Consider the following 10,372-nt stretch of genomic DNA (forward strand, 5'->3'; position numbering starts at 1 on the left):
TTATCAAATAAGCTAGATCATTGTGTCCAAGAATTTGCAGGTTACGTCCAAATGCACCTGATAGTATTAGGAAACCAAACCTCAAAGATGTAAAACTATAGACTAATATGGAAAAGGCCTGAGGCAAATAAAGATTTAAGGACCGTGTTCCGGTCTTGTTTTGGGAGAACCATTATCCGACATAATCTTGTGATATCAAAGGGAAAGGTCTTAAAGTTTGCCGTTCTTATTGGTGTAACCCAAGGTAATTAAATTTAGTATATTATTTGCGAAGGTAATAAATTATTTTGATTTTAACTTCTTTGTTATTATTTTAGGTAACTAGATGCATATTCTTTATTTAAAAGACTGTCCACAGCCCTATTGAGACATTTAAGGTTGGCATTAACACTAATTGGAAAGAATAAACCCTAAAATGATCGTATTTCTTAATTAATATTAATGTTTCCCTTTTGCCGAGATTAAAATAGCTTAAAATATTTTAACTTTTGGTAGTTGCCCTAAGTGGTAGTAAATTAGTTGATTAATATCCATTAACCACTGGTATCACATAGATACCAAATTTCCGGGACGTCAATGTATGACATCATATGGTATACGAAATGAGTTGAGGAATGCTATGGTCTATCTAATTCACTCAAAGTAGGGTATTATAAAAGTAAGTTACGTCATATCCAATTTTAGGGATTTGTTCTTAAATGATGACCAATTACTTAACTTGTCAAGCTAAAGCATTATTTCAAGACAATGAGCTAGAGGTTTTAATTTTTTTTTTTTTTTTTTTTTTTTTAAATTTCGTACCTAATTAATAAATTTCTTAATAGATATTTTAGACAGATCACTTCTGACCAGTCAAAACTCTTCACTTACTATACATTAGCTGGTTAGCAAGCTTGCGGGTAAGGTCTTTAAAAGTCTAATATTAACTTGAATTCCAACACTGTAGATCTCATGCTTATGAAACCAGAAAAAGCTGGGAGTTGTACATGAGATGGAGACATCTGCAGAATCATTGAACCTCCTACAATTAATCGCTAATGATTGCTACAGGGTCAGTTATGATTCATTATTTATGTCTTATAAACTTTTGTTCTCTATAGATGGGTCCAATTCTATATTTCAGCTCAAAGCATTTGATTTGCTAAAACGACTTGATCCCTGGCCAGAAAATTGGGAAGGAAAACAGGAGCTTGTGGTAGGAGTTTTCCAAAAACTGTAATTGCAGGGAAAAGAGCTCACCACCGATCTATCACTGTGGTTGCTCAATGTTAAAACGTATTCAGCAAAATCAACGTAACTTTTTTTTATAAGACACTTACCAAGTGGGCCAGGGATGACTCATATAACATCACCCCCAAATTAATATTTATATTAATTAATAGATTTTCAAAAAAATCTTACACAAAATCCATACATAATGTTCACTTAAGTTTCTTCTACTGGTTATTTCTTCTTTCCAGGCAATAGAATTCCTTCATACTAGTAGAAAAAATCAAATAATTATAACTAGCCCTGTACATACCTCTTTTGTTGAAACCAGTTCATGGTTGCGTCTTAGTCACACGATGAACCAAACCAATCCTACTCTTTCTTCTCTTACGATCAGCTACACGATATCCTCTTCGTCCATCACACAAACATAGAAGTCACATGTCCATATATACCAATAGTGGGATCATATTTAATAACCCAAATCTATGTGCTCCTGGATACCAAAACCAAAGTTGCCTGTGTCTGAAAATTCTCCTTATAAAGCTCCCTTCTTTGACACGTAATTCCATTTTCTATTATCTGCTCAGCTTTTCCTCCTCGTCTTAGTGCAATGAACTGGGCTATTTGCTCATTACGTCGTATTCCAAATGAACGTACAGTAAACCGTGCCTACATGATTATGTACTAACTGACTCTTTTTATCATTACAAATTACCTTTAGAGTATACTGGAGTTTGGTTCGGTAAGAGCTTTCGAGTACTTTAGCTGCTCGCGTTAATCTATCTCCACTCTCACCTACACATATATTCAGACCTAGCTTTCGTATTTGTAACTCCCTCATGGATTCTTTTCTTTCTTTCTGAAGGTTCTCTGAAGGTAATAATATAAGACATAAAAGCCACTGTTGTAATTGTTTCTAGGGCATATTTTCGACCTGTACTTAAGTTGATTAAGAAGATAATCAACGTAACTTACCGCGCGCATGGTGTGCTATTCCAACCTGCTTTGTGACACGCCCACTATAATAACATATTCATAAAATAAAATATTACAACATGTGTACTAAATAATAACATATTCAATAATAATAAACTAAATAAAATACTATAACATGTGTACTAATACTTTTTCTTCCTGTTTGTGTTTTCATAGTTTCAGTTTTGAAGCTGTTAGTTGTACAATTTCAAGAATGTGCTCTTGGGCAAGGATTGAAAATCCTCTGACTTAGTCACTTCAACATAATGTTCAGCAATGAATCCATAACACAGTTCAGTAGGACAGCTAAACAAGAAATTTTGTTTATATTCTTGCAATAATAGTGCTCACCTAAAATATCTCCTTGGCCAATAGCACTTAGATCTTTGGTAAGACAGTGTCAACAGAGAGATGTTCAGGATACGAGACTACAAGTCACCTTGAGATCTTCCATGCTAAACATAATTCAGCCACTAAACATTAAAAACCATTAACTTATATTAGAAAATAAATAATTTCCCATACTTTGAGTATATCAACAGCTGAGAAGTGGGACTGCAAGTTAGATTCACCAGTATATATATCCTCCAGGGGAAATGGTAAAAATGTACATCATACTTGACGTTCTTCTAAAAATAATTTCATTCTGCTATTATGAGATGACAATAAATTAGTTGAAAGTATTACAGTACTTTGCCTGAATTCTTTCATATTATGAGAAAACATAGCCTGCCTGAAGTAATCTGAACGAGCTACTAGAATTGGCTTATATTGGCATACACTTTCTTGCTTTTCATTATGAAGCATAAATCATAGAAAAGATCTGAATTAACCAATTTTCCCATGTCCTTAGATAGGGGAAGTTGTTTGAATGTTGCTACAAAGTAAGAAATAAATTAAGTCTATAACAATAATCCACCTGCATTCAACTGATGTCTTAACTCACCAGGATTGTATTTTTGCCCATACTTTAATAGCATTCAATTCACACATGTTCCAGCTGCAGTACAGTCAATGTCCCCTACTCTGAGACGATTTACATTTAAATTTTCAAAGGGCTACAAAACAATTATTCAATGGTTTCACAAAAACTATACTAAAACATACGTTCCATTTTCAGGCCAATATTCGGCTCTGTCCAATAACCTTTGGAAGATCCATGATAACAGAAAAACATGGACTGATTCGATGGGTCCATGCTCCAATTGCTAATTACAGCACCACCATGGAAGTCTCATATATAATGATTTTTTGAATTGTATAAGGCACTCTATTTATTTAAACTGAACATTAATAGAGTATTGGTATTATGTGTATTTTCCTCTATATCTATCTACCTCCAAGTATTCTTGGGTGAATTGCGAGGCAGCCCAACTTCCTTGTAATATCTCCATAACGAGGATGAGACTTTATGTTCACCAATGACTTGGTTTGCACTCCCATCTGTCATAAACAATAATAATAGATGGTTTAAAATCTGTGGCATTGACCTGCCCATCAGCAATGTACTGTGTTGCAAAAAAGACTATAATTCTGGAATACCCAACATTCTCCTTGATTAATTCCCCCCCCTATTCCGGCCTTTGGATTTGACTGTCACATTTGGGGTACTAGGCTCAGCTCCTTTATCTTTCTTGCTTCTTCGTAGCATTATGGCTATTCCATACTATGGCTAAGACACATATTATGTGAATAATTAGCAATTCGCACTATTATACCCCACGCCTCTCGCGAACTATATCCCTATGTTTTTTTGTGGGTATGGGTTTCGCTGCCCCGGCCTTTTACTTTTTCAATGCTTTTAAATAGCATGATACGGTTAAAGGAACGGAAGGGAAATAGAGTGGAAGGAGGGACGGTGAGCTCAACATTTTTGTATAATACATGACTCATATTTCGTGCCATTTTTGGTGGGGGGGGGGGAAAATAACGAAATCTTCTCTTCAGGAGTAAGGAGAAATGTATGGAATACCTTTGGTCGCTTAGGAGGAAAGAAAGGAATGGAGAAAAGACCATCCCTTTGTAAAGTGTATTAGTAATGACCATGTGATCAACGTTTATCTGTAACTAAACTAATTGATACTGGCAGTGGACAATTAAAGTATTTTAATATCATTAAGTTTTTTGGTTATACCCAACTATCATGGGAAAATCAATGTAAGTTTTCTTTAAACATACAGGGTTTATAGCAAAACTTTGAACAACCTCCTGATGGTACCCTTAATCTAATGACAAGGGAATGTTGGTTAGGTTTTAGTACTTTAATATTATTTTTCTCTCACTATAATCTTCATAATTATTTCTTTTTCATTAATTTGCATACATACGGCACGATAAAAAGACTACTAGAAAGCACAACCTAGTTAATTGGCCAAAAGTACCCCTTATATTATATGACATAAGGGGTACTCCCTCATTAATGCCTACATCATGGACATTACCAATATAATAGAAAATATGGTACCCCAAAAACCCAAACATTACCTTTATGTTCCCAAATGTTGGCTTCTTTAATTTTTCTTACCAATATCGTATACGGTAAAGGAACTGGCAAATATTACAATCTTATATTTTTAATATTTTAGGAATTCTGGCAGAAAAATGTAAGTGTAAATTTCTATATAATTTTATGCAGTAAACATTCTTTTGGACTCCGTGGGAGAGTGTTGTGGTTTAAAAAAACCGGGCTTTTTTTTTTTAAGGATGATTTTTAAAGATGATTATCCAACTTCAACCCCCAAAATGTAATCTTTTGCATTACTACTATGATAGAAATTCCTTTGGTAAATTATTAATAATTCTATCATTGTTATAGTAAGTTTTAAAACTATGTAAGGGGACAAAGGGTTACAGCAGCTTTATTATGTGTGTGTGTGGGTGTGTGTTGGTCCTATGAATATTATAAAAACCATTCTAGATTAGTAATTAACAAAAGTCAAGCACTACCACCATGCTTAATGTATATACGATATTCAAATGAATAATCAAAATTAGGTAACCAGTTAACAGTTTGTTGTTAAAAAACAGTTTGAAGCCACATTTCCCTATGACTTTTTAATTAAAACTACCAAGTTTTGTCACACAAAAGATCAATGTATAGTTACAAGTTATAATGTCCATGAACAAGCCTTTAGTGGACAATGATTCTAAACTTAAGTACTTTTGGTTATCTTTTTAATCTCCATTTGTTATGTTTACTAAGGTAAATTTTGTCCTCCCTTATTTCAATCCTAATGGTCTATCCATCTGGTACTGTCTGTTTATCACTTTTGGGATGAAGATAAAGACTGGAGACCACGGTCCACATAAAACCAAGTAATTTATGTTATTAATCAATACAACACAATTTATTCTGGATGTATGACAGATTCTATTATGTATTCCAAGATCTCCTAAATGATCCTAATATCAATGATCCTGCAAAGCGGAGGCATACACAGTTTAATGGGTTAGACTATTTGTCTAACACTATAATTTGTTATTTCTATAGTGGTGATCTAAGAAAGCTAGATTTTAATCAGTAGATGTCAATAGCCATTGTGACCTTTCTTATAAACAAAGAATATCTCTCTATATAGATGATTATTGTTGAATCATAAAAAAGACCTAAGTTATTGTCTGTAATAGAAAAAGCGCACTTCCACTAATATATTATTTGGACAGAGAATGTGTAAATCATGTATTCTAGGGAATTCATGTCTTTTCTAAATCTCAGCTGTTAAGTCTATACTATACTTTAATCCTATCATGAACTCTTCGTAAATTACTAAAGTTAACCCCTAATAGGAAGTATTGTACCATAATATTTCTGTTTATTGTTTCACATAAACGCAATACCAACCATACATATAGTACCAAACAATAACAATTATTGGCAGTCTATCTTTAATTTGGGTTTTATATGTCAAAAAACTATTTTGTGAGTCGAACTTTACTTTTTTAGTCAAAACACAGAGCCGAATAGGAAAAGAGAGTAAGAGCCCAAGCACAACGATATGCTGTTGTTAAATAAATTTTTTCGTTGACAATGACAACTAAACGACCATCTGGCTATGTGTGCCTGTGTTGCTCCTTAGCACTAATTTCTATATCCACTTGTACTGGTTAAATTGAGGGGGTTGTTTTGTCCTGTAAATATATTAAAGTTAAATGGTGATATCTATTATAATGATATTCTATAGAGAATATGTGTTACATGGACTAATATTGTTCAGTACTATCTATTATTCCCATTATGATTAAACTTGGATATTCACCAATGTTTAGGTGTAACAGAATGCATTCACCATTGTCTAAATTCTCTGTAGTATTGGTAGGAAGTCCCCACAGAAAAATAACCTGTATTAAATTTATTATAAATATGGTTGAGTAGGTGGAGCATATAACTCGCGCACATAACTTGAATTGCTCATAAATGGGTTTTCAAACACTTGCTCTTGATCTGTTATAAGTGATATTTTCTGGTTCCCATTGGGATACCTTTCAAAACCTTCCAGGCAAAGTCCAGGTTAGAGGAACCAGTTATAATGATTTTCCTGGTCTATGACTGCAAGGATTTTGTGATGCATAAAGAACTGGAATTACTTGACCGACTTGAATACCAGCTCGACGCAAACGAACACACTTGGGTACTAGTGTTCTAAAGTCGGTCATTGTCTCGTAAGTAAACTCGTACCATTACGATTCCTTGATGGGGGGGTTTTTTTTTGGCTACTAGTGCTTCTAGAAATACCTGACAGTTAAAGTATACATACACACATCTAAAGAACTTTTATGTGGAATAAATATAGTTAGCAGTGTTGTGATATTGGCTTTTTTTTTCTTCAGGAAAGAAAGGCCTCTCGTAAAGGGTCTTTTCTTTTGTGCTTATAATCCTATGGAGGACAAGGAGGATCAAGGGTACTGCCGAAAATACTGAAATTTACTGAAAAGGACCTTCATATTCCACGTGTAAATACTCTGCGTTGGGTTTGATTGATAACAGATATCATATTAGAATAATTGTGTGTGAAACGTGTTTACAGGGCCGGGCCTGAACTGGGTATTGTCCGCCCTTATCAAAGACGACAACTAGAAATAGATTTCCGATTTGAGCGAGAGATGGCCACAAGGCGTTTGGGGTAGTCGAGAATGAGGAGTAGTTAAATATGGTCGAGTGTCAGCGCTGTGGATTAGGTTAACAATGTCGACTGCTTTACTCGAGAGAGAAGTCGATTAAGTTGTGAAGCTAACGAAGCAGGCCTTTCATTTAATATTCTTTTAGACGATGTTATAGGCCTTACGTATCCTTAGGAAGGACATCATCGGGTGCAAAAGGCCCCTGTAGAACAGAATTACAACCTTATCAACAGGTCAAAAACCTACTCTCAAGTCCCCTCTCTCGTAAAGTTACTAAAGAAATTTTAGAATTTAATGATTCAGAAGATTTGAGACCAACCTTCCATCACAGCTGGAAACATGGAGGGAACTATTCAAAACCAAGGTTTTTAATAATGACAGAAAAGTTTTTATAGGAGGTAATGAATATAGTTTAACAATAAGTTGTAAGTTACTATGTAGTGAAAGTTTTAAACCTCTGCGCCTTCTTGTTTTTTATTAATCCATTCTAGGAAAGCGAAAAAGCGAACAACTATATCGAAAAGTAGCATTTCCATATTTGAAGTGGGTTGCCACAGTGTGTTCAGGAAAAACAACTGTAAGTAATGAAACAGTGTTTCCTCTTGCAAAATGTTTTCTTTCAACTAGAAGGGCCAAGGCCATGCAAAAAAGCCATTAGATCTTTTTGACATCTCCAACTATTACTGGTATTATTATTGTAGGAGGAGACGCACTCCTTCATGAAGTAAGATACTAGAGCTACTAGGCTTAATAATCCTTTCTTTGGCAATGTAGGTTGTTATGGTCTAATGTCTAGACCAGACTGGGCAATCTGCTATTCCAATACCTATTGGTATGTTACCACAGGATCTGGTAATGCTCTTATCAGTTCTCTATTGTATGAAGCACAGTGAGTTGTGTACTTGTAATAGGATTATGTAAATTGCTATATTAATGTGTCTTATTCTTTTTTAACATAGTCTTATGTCAATGATATTGTTTACTGTATAGAAGAATCTAATCACACAAGCAATTAACGGATGTTTTTAGACTTTCTCTGTCTAACCTAGTTCAGTTTATAATGCCTAAAATAATAGCATTAACTGATATTTTATATATGGCCATATTGCCCACATAATAGTACCGGATTGTGTATCATTACTATTATACATTTGGAAACCACATAACACTGGTTTTGATTACAAGTTACTACCTGACATACTTTGTATGCTAGAAAGTTATGGACCACATTTTTGTATACATTGTTTTGTTCTGTTATAACAATTGAAAGCAAACAATTAAATAAACTACATACTTAAATATTGTACCACAATATTATGGTAATCATATTTAGCTCTCCAAGGGATGTGAACTACTGCGTAGATATCCTTGATAGCTTGAATCCTAGCTTTCTGTAGTGGCTTCATGGTCAGGCTTTTGGAAATTCCCAATCTTAAAAACTCTAGTAGTTTTATTATGATATTAGCATAATCACAATACAAATGTTTATGTAAGTATACCTCCTATTCCAAAAAGTGTACTCTCTATATTCTAAATGTACACTCGCCTATTCAAAAAAAGTGTATCCCCTATTTCGAAAGTTGATTTTGGGACCCAATTTTGACACTGATCATCTCTCATAGATCAAGTCACAATTTTCCTACATAGTACTGTTATAATGAAGTGTTATTATCAAATATTATCTTTCTCTTTTCAGTTGAAGAATATTCAGTCAGTAATGCAGCCTTCAGATAGTTCGTGGAGGAATACAAACCTCATGACATAGCTTCATTACAAACTCCTACTGATTATAAATATATGGCTGTATCGCACACTGGGGCATTGACGGGAGATATTGACATTGAATCAGAGACGTTTCGCATACTTGGAGGAGAGTTGCGCAGTATCATTGGTGCTCTAAAATGTACAGTGTTGAAGAGTTATATCGGGTTGCTTGAGTTATCTACAATTTGATACAACCCAGTCCAACACATTTAAGTGAGGATGAGCTAGTGGGAATGAAGATGTAGGGTGAGCTATGGAAAGACCTCAAACCCACTTCTTCCACCATCTTTGTCAGTCCTGTCCCAGACAATTGGGAAAGCGTTGAAGGTCAATTTTCATTATTTGTAGGCCTAATGTCTGCCTTTATGGCCCAGAGTTTATTGCTCACCCTGATGTCAAAGTAGGTCAGGAGAGTTTTGTCTTTGTATGGCACTAAATGATGTGACACTCGACAATGTTGTCTGCATAGTAGACACTGAAAAATTGAGAACTCTTGATGTAGTTCATGAGATACATACTAAAAGCATTCCCGTCTTAATCCCATTACTCCTGGCATATTTCAATTGATGGGGAATTAATTGAATATACTCCATTTCAAGTTTCAAATTTCATCATATATGAGGGGTCTTTTCAAGAAAGTAAGTTATTATGTACTTAGAAAATTTTCTGGCCACTGCTGTTTTGGCAAATGAATATATTTCGTAATATATCTTTTCATAACATATTTTACCACAATTGTATATATATATATATAAATATAATATATATATATAAATAATCATTATTAATATTATTACAAATGTTTATATTGTTATAACAAACATTTCTTTAAAAATATTAATTTTATTTATATCATTAGTCTAATAAGGAAATTATGCACATTGCTATATAGGAAGGGAGGGGTTAGAGACTGAACATACCTACATAGTGTAACACCCACATAATTATAAATATTGTATTATAAATATAAATAACCACCTCTACACTACAATGCTATATTTGTATATTGCAGGTTTTCTATTATATGATGCTATTAAATGTGCACATGACGAATACGATGGGTTTACTGCCCCTGACTCAAAATTAATACAAGCCCATACATTAATAAGCATTCTCAAAAAAATGTATATATATATATATATGCACTAATAACTTAGTATACATGGTTAAACCCAAACCTAACACAGATATTTCTTTTAGTCAGATTAAATACAATATGAGGATGAGAAATATTGCTTCAATCATCTCTACCTGTGGAATTCCTGCTTCATTCAGGTGTAAATTAAGTACATGTATTTTTATA

At 33.9% G+C, this 10,372-nt stretch overlaps 1 pseudogene; it reads right to left on the bottom strand.

The window, feature by feature from the left end:
- Positions 1-1,522: 1,522 nt before the first annotated feature.
- Positions 1,523-3,385, bottom strand: LOC121391146 (annotated as a pseudogene).
- Between the last annotated feature and the right edge of the window lie 6,987 nt (positions 3,386-10,372).

Source organism: Gigantopelta aegis, unplaced genomic scaffold (assembly GCF_016097555.1).
Source record: "Gigantopelta aegis isolate Gae_Host unplaced genomic scaffold, Gae_host_genome ctg1809_pilon_pilon, whole genome shotgun sequence".
NCBI classification, from domain to species: domain Eukaryota; kingdom Metazoa; phylum Mollusca; class Gastropoda; order Neomphalida; family Peltospiridae; genus Gigantopelta; species Gigantopelta aegis.